General features: G+C 34.9%; 1 protein-coding gene across 1 annotated transcript in view; it reads right to left on the bottom strand.

Moving 5' to 3' along the window:
• DIAPH2 (diaphanous related formin 2) overlaps window positions 1–16,445 on the bottom strand; it is an 880,788-nt gene that overhangs the window by 508,568 nt on the left and 355,775 nt on the right. The gene's annotated exons all lie outside the window — the stretch shown is intronic.

Genomic DNA, 16,445 nt, shown 5'->3' with positions numbered 1-16,445 from the left:
CTGAAATCTCTGCAGGTAGGGCCTCAGGACCTGTACCTCTTAAGAGCTCCTCAGGTAATTCCGAATATTAGCAAGGTTTAGAGAAGCTGCTCTGTAGTACATAACACAACACTCTATAATAGCTCAATAAATACTTCCCAAATAGGAAAGTGCAAATATTGTTAACAGTAACCCATGAAAGCCCTCTCTATAATATCTTCCAAATCTTGGAATCTAACACTGAAGGCAATACTTGGTCAACCATTGGGCTCATAGGAAGAATGACAAATAATGAGATTTTATGAAAGAACAAAGGATCCTCAAGGTACACTCCGTTAATTTTTAAATCAATTACGAACTATGTATACAATATCAATTACAATGTATCATTGAGGGCAAGGATCTTGCATATATTTGTAAAATCTATCACTGTGCTAGGGATATATAAGTGAATTTTAATGCATTAATTAAAACTATTTATGTAAATAATAAATACTAAGATGAATATAAGATACCACTGCCTCTCTCCCCTTTTAAAGGTACAGGTGTCACAGGGGTAGAGAAGATGGGAAAAGAAAAAATAATAATAATCTGCTATTGAAAAGGAAATCAAAAGCAGTTAAAAATGAGTGTATTCCTTTTCTTTTTTTTGGAGACGGAGTCTCACTCTGTTGCCCAGGCTGGAGTGCAGTGGTGCGATCTCGGCCTACTGCAACCTCTGCCCCCTGGGTTCAAGCAATTCTCTTGCCTCAGCCTCCTGAGTAGCTGGGATTACAGGCGTGCGCCACCATGCCCAGCTAATTTTTGTACTTTTTTTTTTTTAGTAGAGATGGGGTTTCACCATGTTGGTCAAGCTGGTCTCGAACTCCTGGCCTCGTGATCCACCCGCCTCAGCCTCCCAAAGTGCTGGGATTACAGGCATGAGCCACTGTGTCCAGCCCAAAAATGAGTGTATTCTTGCTTGCTATACACACACACCTATTCTGCCAGGTCACTGAAAACAATCAAGGCAGGCAAAGACTTGGAATATGCAAAATAGGAAGAGAAAAATTTTTTTATTCAATTAAAAACTGGAGTCTTCAAAAGAGAGAAAATTCAATCTAATAAAAGTCCAGAACTGAGCTAGATAAAATGTTAAGCAAGCACATCATAGCTTAGTTTCATTGCTTTTGGACACCATGTAGTCATTTTAAAGCTTGTGGGCCTTAGAGCAACAGATCTCAGAAACCATATTTTACTGAAAGTGCACATTCCTGAGTCTAATACTCTGCTTTACGTCAAGGTCCGTTTCAGTTAGCAAGTAGCATGTTGATATTACCTATGAAAATAAACCTGATTTTAACATGTAACCTATTTATCAAAGTAAATGGAGTCAACTTGTTATGAAACCTATCCAAAAAGTAAACTCAGTTTAATATTGAGTCATTGACAATCACAACTGTTGTGTGTGTTGTGTGTCTGTGTGTGTAAGCACGCACATGTGCGTTTGTGTATCATGAAATATATTATACTTAGGTAGCTTCAGTTAAACAATGAATTTCCATGAGGTATTTATTCAACTAAATGCCAGAAACAGTTTGGACTGTAAGCTTTTAAGAACTTAAAAAAAAAAATTGTTGGATAACAGCTCAGCTATGACAAACTGTCTTCTGTGAGAACTACCGTTTAATACTATATTCAGTGCTGTAGAGCATTCATAACATTACTGCAAACAATATAGAACAAAAACATAAGACTAGTCATTTATAGTAAAATAATGGGTAATTGCCCACTGTGCACCTCTTACTAATTTTGTAGCCAAGAGTTAGATAATAGAGGGTCCTATACTGTTTATAAAGGCATATATAAGATGAACGCAATGTTTAAGATTAAACACTAAATCTGAAGGCAAAGCAAAACTCAAATGTTCGGTGGATCCTCAATATATGGTCCCTAAAATTCTTACTAGTTTTCTGAAATCTGTAGACTGGGGATAGAGCTATTACCGTACAAAGTAAAAAACATCTCATAAAGAATAGAATGAAATCTGCTTTATGTTAAAAAACAATCAGAAATCCTACAAATTGAAGGTTTTAATAGAAACTTATTGAAGATAAAAGAGAAGGTAATAGCCCAGGTAAGAAGCAACCGCTAATAGTCGCAGATGGCAAATGTATTTGACTGGATCAGGACAGCAACCTGCTGACTCTTTTTCCTAGCAAACTATTTCAAACCCGCTATGCTCGCCATTAGGCTGGCCTTTACTTCACCCCAGCCACTTCAGTCCTATCTCTGTGGGGGATCATTGTTGCTTCCTTCATGGCTGCCACCAAAGTGTGCCTCTGCTTTTAGCCCAGAATGCTTTGAATCTGAACTTAAGAACTGATTATAACTACAGAGACAGAGCAGGAAGTAAATACGTAAAATTTGGAACAGAAGTGTTGTAATAAAATCAAATTAAAAATTCAAACTGGCTTATAAGATACAATAAATTCCTGTTTCTTACTGGAAAATTTTACTAAAATATCAGTTAGAAAACACAGACTCCAGAGTTGGGTGTGACAATCCATGAAGAAGAATGAAAAAGGGCAGAATACAGCTGACCCTTGAACATCATAGGTTTGAACAGCCAAGGGTCCACTTATATAAATTTTCTTCCTCTTCTGCCACCCTAGATAGCAAGACCAATCTCTCCTCTTCCCCTTCCTTCTCAGCCTACTCAACATGAAGATGACAAGAATGAAGACTTTTATGGTGATCCACTTCCACTTAATGAACAGTAAATGTATTTTCTCTGTCTTAAAATTTTCTTCACAACGTTTTCATCTCTATCCTACTTTATTGTAAGAATACAGTATGTAACACAGGTAAAATACAATATAAAGTACAAAAACATGTGTTAATCCACTGTTTATGTTAGACGTAAGGCTTTTGGTCAATAGTAGACTATTAGTAAAGTTTTTTGGGAATCAAAAGTTATTCTCGAGTTTTCAACTGCATGGCGGGCGGTCGGCACCCCAATCCCCATGTTACTCAAGGGTCAACTATATATCTAGCTTTCCACTTAGATTTCGTGGAACTGAATCTGATAAGACATTCAAAAAGGCAGAGATGATATCTGATACCAGGTGCACTATTTAAAGAAAACTGAAGCACATAAGATGTAATAGGTATAAATGAGTACAGAACATAAAACAGTTACTTCTAGGTAGCATCATCCTTGAAGTCCTGCCTCCAAAATATACACATTTTTAACATCTTATGGATATGACATGAGCTATTGTGTATACTGTTATTCTGTGTGCCTAATATAGATTAGGAGAGATTACAGTTTCTAATTTTAAGTGATTTTTGCCTATAGTCTACTAGGACAAGAGTAGCTAAGATAGCAAAAGTATGACAGGACTCCTGAATGACTGTAAAATATTTTCAGTTCATCTCCCTTCACATTTTTGCTGTCAAACCTTTATCTATCCATTAAGACCGAAGTCAAATGTCACTTTCTCTATGAAATCTTCTCTAATTACCACTACATTCTTCATCTACCTTTAGCACTGAAAAGGTATTCTCCACATGCTGCCCTACTTAATTAATTTTCATGTATGCATCTTATTGACTTATCTAAGTTATAAACTTGCAGGGAAGAGAACATTCACGGTACAACTTTATCTCCTACATCAATCCCTCCTCCCATGGTATGTGGAAAATGATGCTCAGGAAATATTATGAGAATAAAATATGTGAAACTTTAGAGTGGAAAAATGAGGGTACAGGAATATAAATGTGAAAGTGATGATCTTCTGTCTTCAAGGTGTAACTAAAGCCTAAGTAGTGAGGATGCCTGAAGTGTTGAGCCCAGAGAAGACAGAACAGCCAATTAAGAGGACAAAAAGAACAATAAAAAGGTATGAGAAACAGGGGAGTTCATTGTCCCAGAAGTGAAAAAGGAAAATGTTTTGATAAGAGAAAGTAATCAACAGTGTCAAAAGTAGCAGGAAGGTCAAGCATAGTCTAAATCCTTAAAAAAAAAAAAAGACCAGAAGAAAATAGGCCATTTCAGATCATATAGAGCAATTTCAAAAGAGCAATGATAAGAGAAGTCATATTACAAGAAATAAGAAAGGGAATAGAAACACTTGCTGAATAGAGATCACTCACTTGATCAGTTTAGTAGGAAAGATAACTATATAGTGTGAAGGAGACAAAAACAAAGTGACTGGATTCCAGTTTTGTGTAAGTTTATCTATTACAAGAAGGCACCTGATTGTCAAATTCAAGAATAGTTTTTATGCACAAAATGATTTCAGAATAAACCCAGCAGACAATGATTTACTGGATAAAATCAATAGGAACCGTGCAAAAGAGATTATACTGTTCAACGATCCATGTTGCATCAATACATATAATGGAATGAGACAAGGTGATACAATGGCCCAAAGCTTCCTGGAATCGCTCTTTAATGAAATTAACTAGCAAAATAAAGTCTACATAGACAGTAAGCAAGTACCACATCCTTTTTTTGTTTGTTTGTTTGTTTTTTTACTGACAACAAAATAGAATTTCTCAATGTGACAGAAAGAGAAAAGTAGCATGCAGCAGTACCAACAGAGCTAAATTGAAAATTATCGTTTAGAGAACCAAACGTTTATACAAGCACAGCCCACAAGGTTCTGTCAACATTTCCAACAAAGAAACATGACAACTCCATCTATCTGAGTCAACAAATGAATAAAATGGCATGTTCAAGGGGAAATGCCACAGAAGCAGCAGCCTATGCCATTTTTATTGGCATACAAAAAGTTGCTGCATAACAAACTGCTAATAAGGATTAGAACATTATTCCATTCTGTGGTATCAGGGCTAACCTAAAATATGAAGTATTTATCTATAACATTAGCTGATTGAAATAAACTGGCTGTCACCCAATTACCTACGGTGTCATGAGTATGTGAAATCTGACACTGTGCAGGCCTAATGGTAGTTATTCAAGCTTCCCTGCACACCAAGTACAGATGGACCAGTTAGGTGGCCTGCCAATACGAAAACAGGTGGCTTTTTCAACTTACTAACTGCATTTGTAGTCATATTAAGAGAAAATATTCCAATAAAAGAATGAAATTTGCTGGGTTCTTTTAGTGAAAAAAGCATGCTTCCTCAAACAGCTTCAATGTAATAAAATTAAAGAAATAGTTAAGTTCCTGGTAGGGGGCAAGGTGTTACCCTATGAAGTGAAAGAATTCCAGGAAACAAGTCACTAGCCTTAAGAAACATATATAATCCAACATAACTGCCAAATTAACATTTCAATTAATTTTTGTTTCAGGTTTTATTTAAAAGGCGATTGCCTGTACATTCCATGTCTCCTTTTGCCACATATGACTCATCATTTAGTAATAGCACTCAAAGCAAATGTCTAATTTCCTTTCTAATAGTAATTATCAATGATGTTATTATATATCTTCTATTTAATGATATCTTAGATTATATCTCTCAACAATTTAATTATCATAATAACTCTTCAAGATAGGATCCCATTTTTACCATACAAAAGCTTCGGCTCAGACCTGTGAAGTGACTTCGCCCACCAAATGACTATTAGATCTGGGATTCAAACCTAGATCAAATGAATATGCTTTCAATGCATATTCATTCCACTACAACAAATTCCCTCCATTAGTATATTTGCCTATCATTTCTTGAAGTGAACTATGTTTAAAACAAAGCAGAGTGACTGGCACTTAATAGGCACCTTTGTAAATGCCAATTCCTAGTTAATGGCCCCCTCTACAAACACTGCACTATACGTAGTCTAATAGAGTGAGATATACAAAGAAATGGGGTTCTGTCAAATTACAGGTAAGCATACCAGACATAGAAATTTACGTTACTAAAAACGATGAAAGAAAAATTTGGTTTAACAAAAAGAACAGAAATGAATCAATGAGTGTATCTGCTGATATAGTCTATGGTAATTCAAGCATGATACAATGACTTCACTATTTCCCAAAGGCAAAGATGATTATTTGCTGGCAGTTTTCTGAGCTAGCCCTTTAATACATATGGTCATTATCAGTTTTAAAATAAAGAATCTCAGTATGAATTTTGCTTAAGTAATTCCAGTAATGTATAATCCACAGTAAAAATGCACACTCAAAGGTTAATATAAAACCTAGCCTACTATACAAAGTGGAATGAAATTTCCCTGGCATAAAATACCTTTGGGAATGAGTTACCTCTTGGCAAAATAAAGAGTATCAAAATAATAACAAAAAACATGTCAAATACAATAAGAGAGAAGATGTTGCATTTTTAGCAGTTATTAAATGCTGGAGTTTACCACCACATAAAGGCTTTTACAGCTACATCCTCAATACCTGGCCACATTAAAACCTTTTAAAGCATGTAATCAATGAAACTGCAATGCATAAACACACATAATGAAAAAAACTACTTCAAGCTGATCACTAGAAAAACAAGAGCACTATTCTCTTAGTTGAGAAATGAATCATGAAGTGTTCTTCCTAGAAATTGTCCTACTGGTTTAAGATCTGAAATTTGATAACAACAGATAGGAGTGACCTTGCTATCATTCAACTCTGTATTAATCTAAGTATGTTACATATATACCCATATGTATATACATCGATAAAGGAAACTACTGAATTTATTAAATTACTAATATTTTTCTTGAAACTTTCTTCTCAATGACTTCAAAGACCAGACTTCTCTGATAAACAATCCTATGCTTCTGACTAGTCTGTTTTCCATATTGTATTCTCTACTTCTACCTACTCCTTATATATTAGTAACCCCAAAGTCCCCACGCTCTAGTCTTTTTACTTTATATTTTTGCCCTGTGCAATCCACTACCCTGACTTCAATCATTAATCTATGTGTTTATGTTTCTTGCATCCGTATCTTCAGCCCAGGTTTTTTCTCTGGGTTGCAGACCCATAAATCCAACTCTTATCTCTTCCACAGGACCTCCAAATAAATATGCTCCAACATGAACTCATTCTCAGTTACCTGAGAAGTGTTGTGTCTGTTCCCTACTCCCGTGAAAGGCATCATAACAAAATATATAGCATAGAAATAAGAAACGTTCAAGCCATTTTTGAATCTTCTCTCCCTAAGCCTGCCCTCCACCTGCAAAATTCTGCCTAAATTTCTACTGCCCTGTTTAGAGCCCTCAATAATTATTGCTTAGATCTTTCATTCATTAATTCACTTATTCTACAGTTATAACATGCATGATCATATACAAGCAATGTAAATGCAAAAATGATTAAATGCCAGGTGTGGTGGTTCACACCTGTAATCCCAGCACTTTGGGAGGCCGAGGCAGGAGGATCCTGTGAGCCCAGACAACAGAATAAGACCTCATGTTTACGAAAGGGAAAAAAAAAATTAAACTAGCCAGGTATGGTGGCCTGGGTGACAGAGTAAGACCCTGTTGCTAAAATAAACAAACAAATAAATAAATAAATAAAATTAAAAAGAAAGAAAAGATTAAAGCACAGTCTTTGCTTTCAGATGGACAAATGAATAGCTATAACAATGTATTAAGGTGTATAGAAGAGCTATGAAATTACAGTAGTCACTCTGATTTTTGTTTTGTTTTGCATTTTTTTCTCCCCTTTACTCCAATTTCTTCTACACATTCATTACTGGGGTTATCTTTTTAAAATGTTAAGATATTATTACTTATCCTTATTTTTTCTCCCTATGTATATGTAAAGCTTAAGTAATAAGTAGGGAACTTAGTACCTTTTAAAATCTGGCTCCAAATTAACTTAATAGCACCCAGGTGTCTCAATGCTCTACCCAAACCAGATTACTCACTATTAGACAAAATCAGGACATCCCAAGCCTGTATACCTTTGCGGAATACCTTTGTTGAATGTGTTTTATATTCCATTCCTTCTCAACCTGAACACGTTTGGCTGGGCTAAAATGCCATCTCCTTTGAGATGCCTTCCTGAACTCTTCCAAGCAGAATTAATTATTCCCTCCTCTGGGCCTCTACAGGGTTTTCTCCCTATCTTGGATGTAGCACTTAATATACTGCACTATCATTAGTTTAGATATCTGGCTCCTCCATTAAGTGTGTCACTCAAAGCCATCAGCAATATCTTGATCATTGTTATATCACTGGAAAGTAGTACCAATTTGATACATAGTAGACAATGAAAATAAAGCTTATTGAATTCAATGAAAGAACTATATTGCCAAACTGTAAAAATTCTTAAATTATACATGTTAGAAATTAAATTGTATCCTAATCTAACAAATTAAAAGCCAGCCTTTCCAGTTATTGACCTTCAACCTCTGTATCTATAAACAAAATGCATTTAAGATGCCACAGTCATTCACTGGTGCATATTACACTTAAAAATGGCTAATCTATGATTATGTTTTCAATTTCCATCACTACCATGAAACTTAACAGCTGGCATATGTGTTTCCCTGGTAAAACCCATTGCTGGCGGCAGATAAAAACTAAGACAGATTTTCCTATGGCAAAACCCTACAATGTCAAGTCACTCTATATGATAAGCAGAGCCACTGTGGGTGATCCTAGAGCCTGAAGTGACTGCATGCAGGCAGCTTTCATTCAATGCCCTCTAGTCCTGAACTGAAAAATCAAAAATCACATATATCCACACAAAGCACATGTACATTCATTACTAAGGGTCCATTAATAAGATAATGATCTGTGTAGACTGTATTGATTTTTTTCTGAGACTTTTCTCTTTTAAGATATTTCTTTTGTGAACGGAGAAGGGAAGAATTGTGTGAAAGAGGGACTGGAAACTTGAACTATCGACAGAACATAGTTCTTGCCCATGAAATCACCTCCTGAATCACTCTGATTCTTCAATAGGTAGTTATAATAGTGTCTTTCCCTATTCTAAAAATGAGTATTAATAAAAAACTAAGTTACATCAGAAAAGGCCAGGTACCATAATTTCTGTATTCTAGTACCAATATCTCATGTTTAGGAAACTGTAACATAAGAATAAAGTCATTCTGAGATGTCACATGTCCATGTAAGAAGGGGTCACCTTAATTTCTGTTTCTGAAAGTATGATAGAATATGTACCCTGATATCAACTACCTGTGAAAAGAACTAAACATGATATTTAAAAAAAAATTTAAAATGTATAGATAACCTGGCAAGAAAGTAAGGAATACCTGGAGGCCAAAAACTAAGTGAAAGATAAACTTAGAGAGATAAATATCAGTGGAGTCAGCTTTGACCTTGAGTGAATATTCTGAACCCAGATGAACTTGAGCATCAGTTGTCAAGGCCTCAAGTATGGGGGAATAGAAACCAAGCCTAGGGCCTAATCAAAGTGGAAAGAGTAATAGGTAATGGTCCTACAAACCCCAGAGGATCACATCTCAGTTTAACAGTAAATTAGAAATAAACTTGCTCATCTCCCATGGGGCCTGAAAAGAAAATTGCCCATATCAAACCTTGGTGCTGGATGGAGAAAGTAAAAATCTTCTCTGATAATTTCCTAGTCCAAAGCCAGCCTTCATGCAGCCTGAATTCATAGCTCCTCAAGAGTCTTTTAAAAAAAAGAAAACCTGAAGCCAAAAATATCAACATCAGTCTAGGTTGGTTTTGCAACCCAGCAAAAGCAAACGTAAATCTCCTCTGAAGGATATCAACCCTCATGCTAGGCCCTAAAATAGTCCCACAGATAAATGTACAAGAAATAATAAGCATGTTTAATATAAAGTCATATTTAACTCTTCCCTATATCCTATTGCACAACAATAGTAAATTCCCTACTCCTAGAGATTCTAACTCAGCATTTGTGCTCTTATTCTTCTCATCTTCATTCCCAAAGGCATTATGCCTATTCAGACTCTCAGGCCCTCTCATCTTATACTCTTCCATTTGACTTCTTTAAATACAGCTCTGCTCCTGTCTGGCTTCTAAGATCCCTCAATGCTTCCAAATTTCTTAACAATTAAAATCTGAATTTCTTAGACTAGCATTTAAGGGACCTCATAATCCAGCTCAAACTTGCCTTTTTAACACCATTTTCTGCCATTTCCCCTAAAGGTACCCCTACTTCCCCCATCTCCAACACGAACCTTGTAGTCTACTCACATGTTATATACCTACTATTGCCTGGGAATATGACATTAGAAGCACTAGGGTTTTCAATATACAATTTATTCTGCTCAAAATATCTTTCCCCGACCCTCAAACATAGTATTAAATGTCCAAATCTACTCAGCTGTAAAGGCACAGCTCAATTACCTCTGCTTCCATGATGACGCCCATGTCTCTCCTTGTCTTCCCTGCCCTCATTCCTTGCAAATCAGTATCACTTCATCTCTATTTCACTTTTAGCACTTTCATGTTTGGTATAGTTGTACACATCTTATTCTTAAACATTAAGCTCCTACATGTAAGGGTCCAAGTCTAGCTTAGTCATCTATAGTCCTCAAAAATACTTAGCAAAGTATCTTTTGTATAATAGGTGTTCAATAAATTGTTTGAATTAACAGATAAATTGGCTTTAACAAGCACTTACATTCAGTAAATACTATATTGAAGGCCTATAAACACAATCATGAGCATCCCAAATTCCTGTTGTTTGACAGCTCTTAATTTTGAGCAAAGCAGCTAATGAGAGAAAAGATTTTCAAAAAATCAGATTGCTACAAGTTCTTCACATGTTGTCTCATCTCAGATTAAATGAAGAAAGTGATACTTCTTTAGCCCAGATACGTGCTTCTTACACAGAAATGAGCTGTGGAAATGCAGCTGGCTGCAGTTTTCATTTTCCTTCTTATAGGTAGACTATCAAGCTAATTAAAGAACCCCATATTATCCTTAAAAATACATTCAGCTATTTAATAGGAATAGCCATCTAATTATTAAAGGCTATAGTAAACATATTCTCTGAGCTGTTAAAATTGCTTGAGGTGAGTGGCCAATTAAAAAAAAAAAAGAAAAAAAAAACAAAGCAAGACAGTTATATATCACTAAGACATCAAAGAAGTAGTCATCCCCTGACAAATTAAACCAGAGAATAGATATCTGCATCTCTAGATAAAATTAACAATACTTCAAATTCCAGATTCTGGAAGCATCTGCTAAACACACTCCCCAAACCCACCAAGCCAGCAGCTGTGTGATCTATTTAAATATTCCCCAAACCACCTGGAAAAAATGCAAATTATACAGCCTTGTTCATAAAAGAAAATAAATGAATGTCTCTGCTGAATTTCTACCCTCCCTGTATTATAAAAGTTAACAGCCCTGGCAAGGGAGATTGCATAATTAAGAATTAAAATCTTAATGACTTAAATATTTTATTCAGTCTTTGATATCACCTTAATGATAGTAGATGTCCAGAAAGGGATAAAATGTGATTTGCTGTAGAAATTTAAAGTCTCTTTGAATCAATAATAACGAGAATAAAAACTTATTTACATTCATGTTGTTCTAACTATTATATAAGACCAAAAGCTAAATTCTATATGGTATCTAAGGTATTTACAGAAAGTGATACTTTTAAAAAAATCATTCTGTAAACCTAGAAACCATGTTACCACCTTCACTCCATGACTGCAAACTCAAAACAAAATATTCCAAATAATTTAAATTCAGCAAGCAATATTACTGAAAGTAATGAATGTACAGATATTCATTGAGAGCGTGTAAAAAATAAAATAGAAATAAATGCCAACTTTTCCAAAGTTAAGACAAATCAAAGGAAAAAGGACTACAAAAAAATCATAAATCAGATGGACATATTAAATAGGCTCCTCAGGCAATGATCTAGTTTAATGTAACACTCAAAGAGCATAACGAAGTTCTTCTGTTCCCTTAAGCTAAAGCGAACATCTCTGTATGGTTTCCAAAACTGACACATTTGAATAAAGTCCAAGGATGACTCTAGTATCAATGTTAGTAGTAAGAGTAGTTTCTTACCAGAGGAGGGAAAAAAAAAAAAAAAAAACCGTGGTTCTATTATTTGTGTGTTGTTGATGTCTCATGTAGATTGGGTCAATCTAAAATAAATTCTTTTAATATACTCTCATCATTATGCTACTACTACTTAATGAACCAAGTGAGAATACATGATTATTCATAAAGCAAAAGGCAACAAAAGGAAAAGATGACTCAAAAAACAACACTCATTTAAAAAAACTACCCAGTTCAAATATGTCAAGAAAATATTTCACAAAACAAGGATTTGATCATCACTGTCATGATAAAGGGGGGAAAGGTATAACATTAATTCTAAGATCTACTTTAGAGAAAATTTAATGGTTAAAAATATGAAATTTTAGGAAGCATATATTTTGACACAGAAGATTTAAAAGTATAGTTGTTTCCACCATCAGATACAGCACTGATAATAAACAAAAGAAAAACATCAAATGTCACCATGTTATAAATCTGAAATTCTGACTTTACGCCTTAGCAACCTAATGAGTAATACATCTGACAAGCTGGTCTAATAGTTTGGAGACAGGGAATGGACCCTACCACCAGCTTCATTGGAAGCACCAGTAATTTAAGTAACTTTTAAAGAAATAGAGCTGCCTGAACAGTGCTTGCATATATAGTAAGTGCACAATTAATATATCAAGTGCAACAGAAAGCAACTCAGTATGTGAAGCACTTTTCTGTTGCAATGACTCAGTGTATGTTTATTTGTAATAAGATCACTTATAAAGTAACATAAGAATGAAGGGAAAAATTTAGATGCTTAGGAAGAGAGAAGGAATTAAAATAAACATGAGTGATATCAGAAAATAAAGGAGAACACTGAGGGTATGAGTTCTGAATTGAATTTTGAATTATTCAATTCATTGAACATGCAGAAATTAGTTTCATCAATATTATGCCCCAACTACAATAAAGATATATATTTAAAAACATCAAAGAACTACCACACCTTAAGTAAACTCTATGAAACCCCATAATCTGATTTTTAAAGTTGAAAATATAAACAAATATCAAGAATTGTTTTCTCCACCTGTAGTACTCCATAGTAGATTATTGAAGCTACTGTTTAACTAACTTTCTGAGGTAGAAACAGATTCTGTTTTCTCCTTAAAATCTCTTGTCTAATTCTATTTGATATTTTAATTTCTTATTTTATTAAGTGAGTCACTGAGGCAACTCAACTAGAGTATGAATATATGGCCGTTAGATCAATCAATGGTATTTTTCTTATGTTAGGGAAAGTATTTGCTACTCCTTCACCTCACACATTATTACTTTTAAAAATTAAAATTATTAATTATAATTAGGCTACTATATATGGGCTCAAAATTACCTCTCACCTGCATCAAACCAATGAGACATATGTAAAAGTACAATCCTATGATATGGCTAAAAAGTCATGCCCTAATTACATTTTTAATGTTTGTTGTCTGTTAACTTAAAAGTAACTTGCCTTTCCTTGCATTCCAGTAGCAATGAGCACACAGCTAGCATCCAGGTACAATTTCCCACTAAAAAAGAAGACTGTGTGAGAGTAGCTACAAGATGAAACTAAAATGTCTTTGTATGTCAAAAAGTAAGGTAGTGCTAAAAAAAAAAAAAAAATGTAGGCATTTCACAAGAACAGCTTGAGCGAGCTCTCACTGGCTAAATCTGGGAAAAATTTAGCACCAAGTAATGCATTGCAGTAATGAACTATAAACCATTGAAAAATGGGAATTTATAAGTTCATACTAATAACAACTCTTTCAATAAGTAAAAATGATAGATGAGAAAGGAGAGGTCTTGCTTACAGTAGAATGCTGAGTCCCAACCGCTATATGTGGAAGGAGTACTGTAATTGGCAACGCATCATTTTACAACCATTATGATAAATGTTAGATAACCTAGGGGAACATTTTGATGAGGAGCAAGATATTTGCATGGTCTTAAAGTGTCTTCCTACAGAACTGCTTATTAATTCCAAGGAAAAAAAGAGTTAATTAGACACTAGAGAAATTCCATAATACCTTAATCGAAAATTGACTTCTCCAATGAGAGGTGGACAGATAGTGAGTACCTCCAGGTGTGATACCTCATATAATAGCACCTATGCTGAATTCTGGCTAAGAACACATATCCTGAATCAAATCGTAAGGAATACTATGTTTCTAAAAAGGAGATTTATATTTTTCAAATTGTTGATGTCATAAAAGACAAAGAATGGCTGTGGAAATGTTCCAGATTAAATGAGGCTGAATAAGAAATAGAGATGGAGATGGAGATTGGAAGGAAAGAAGGCAGGAAAAGAGAGGGAGGAGGGTTAAGGAAGAGGGAAAGAGAGAAGAAGCAAAAGGAGCTTAACAGTAGTTGAGCAGGGTAAAGGATATATACAAGTGTTCTTTATAGTATTCTTAATCTTGCAATTTCTGTAGGTTTGAAATTATTTACAAATACAAGGTAATGTATAACTAGTCTTTTCTTGGTGTTTCTCAGTGTACTATATTATGCTGTTTTCCTGGTCTTGCTTGAAAGGAAATCATTTGAATACCTATTTAATACCTATTTAAATTATATTACAGAACAAAAGGAAAACCAGAAGTATTAAATCACACCATCACCAATAGCTTAGAATCTTATATCAAGGGGGGTACAGAGATATATACCATATAATATTATGATGTCAATGATTAAAGCTAAGATACAATTTCCACACAAATATTTCACATTTCTGTTAGAATCATACAACAAAGTCAGAGGATCCCTTAAAGGTACCTAATACAACCATTTGATTTTTTGGTTTATGGAACTGAGGTCACACGGTCACAGAGAACCAAGACTTAAAACACAAGGACTCCTATTGAGCCTTGTCACCTGCCAAAGTATATACTTGGCTAACTTGAGCAAACTGAAATGTTTCAAGTAAATCCTTTATATAGTGTTACTATGAACACAGCAAAAAAAAAGCCTATTTTATCCCTTAAGCTGTTTTAACTTGTATAACTGAAGGGTTTATTTTAACAGATTATAATTATATATATATATTTATTTTAAAACATGAATTTATAGATAAAGGGTACTATATATGCCTGACTACGCTTCAAAAATTCATTATAATCATGGCTAGCCACCATAAATGTCATTCCACTTAAACTGTTCTCATTAAATGTACTATCTGAACTAGATAAACACAATGGAATCCATTTTCATTGGGCTATCTCTAACAATGCATGAAGTGATTTTCATTCAGTCATCGGTTTATAAAGTAATTGGTTTGCCAATATTTCATCTTCATATGATCCTGTTGACAGAAATAACTATTAGGTAGCATAATCCAGCTACTCCATCTTTTCCATTTAATCTTCAGATCTCCTAGTCACTCCCCTGTCATTTACTAAAGACTGTAGCAACTGACTCAGTCTTTTTGTTCACTCTATCTTCTGTTGTTTTCAGTGACTTCATCATCTGCATCAGACCTATTCTAGTCTCTCAGTTTAACTTCTCCATCTTTTCCTGAATTCAGCCTCTGCCATTCAAGCCTGTGATCATCACACCCTGACCACCAAAAGTAACACAACCTCCCAAATCTCAATTCAATCACCATAACTGATGATCTTTTTTTCTATAGGTCCAGTTTAGTCGATCAAGTAACCCTGCTGAACCAATTATTAAATGTCAATGAAGCCACCAGCCCTTTGACCCACCATCCATCATTCCTCTCCTGTCCTCACTTGCCTCCCTGTCTAGTTTAAATTCCATGGCCCAAGATGTATTCCTTGACATTAGTAATCATTATCTAATGCACTTTCCCCTTAATGCTTCTGTATGTTTTTGCAGGCCTGCATTTGTATGGCATTCTTAGAAAATAGCATAATTGGGAAGAGTAATATCACTCTAAAGTAATAATAATCAATTTCAAGGGAACACTTTCTATTATCCAGCAATGACAGTAATACTATACCGATAATTACTTCACATTTTTTCAAATGATTCACTTCACATCAATCCATCCCACACTGTTGCTAAACTGTTAGGTGATGACATTGCTGCCTAACTAATGAGAAAATAGAAACTATCAAATGGCACCACCCCACCCATAATCATGCCACCAGCAAATAAACTTGCATTTATACCATCTTCATCTTTCCCATTACAAAGGAGAAAAGGATCTTCCTATCAAAGGTAAGTTCTTCCACATGTAGATCTAGGACTCCTCCCTTTTCTTTCTTTCACTTTTTATTTTCTCTCTCTCCTACATCTTCAACTTTTTCTTTCCAACACTACTATTCTCATCAGCATTCAGAGACGCTTCCATGTTTCCCATTTTAAAAAAAAAGAACACATAAAATAGGCTGGGCACGGTGGCTCATGCCTGTAATCCCAATACTTTGGGAGGCCGAAGCAGGCAGATCACCTGAGGTCAGGAGTTCGAGACCACTTGGCCAACATGACAAAACCCTGTCTCTTCCAAAAAAATACAAAATTTAGCCAGGAATGGGGGTGTGCACCTGTAGTAGTCCCA

This window comes from Hylobates moloch, unplaced genomic scaffold, assembly GCF_009828535.3.
Source record: "Hylobates moloch isolate HMO894 unplaced genomic scaffold, HMol_V3 SCAFFOLD_7, whole genome shotgun sequence".
Classification (NCBI taxonomy): domain Eukaryota; kingdom Metazoa; phylum Chordata; class Mammalia; order Primates; family Hylobatidae; genus Hylobates; species Hylobates moloch.
Note: the sequence above shows the minus strand (reverse complement) of the source record. Positions and strands in the feature narration are given on the sequence as shown.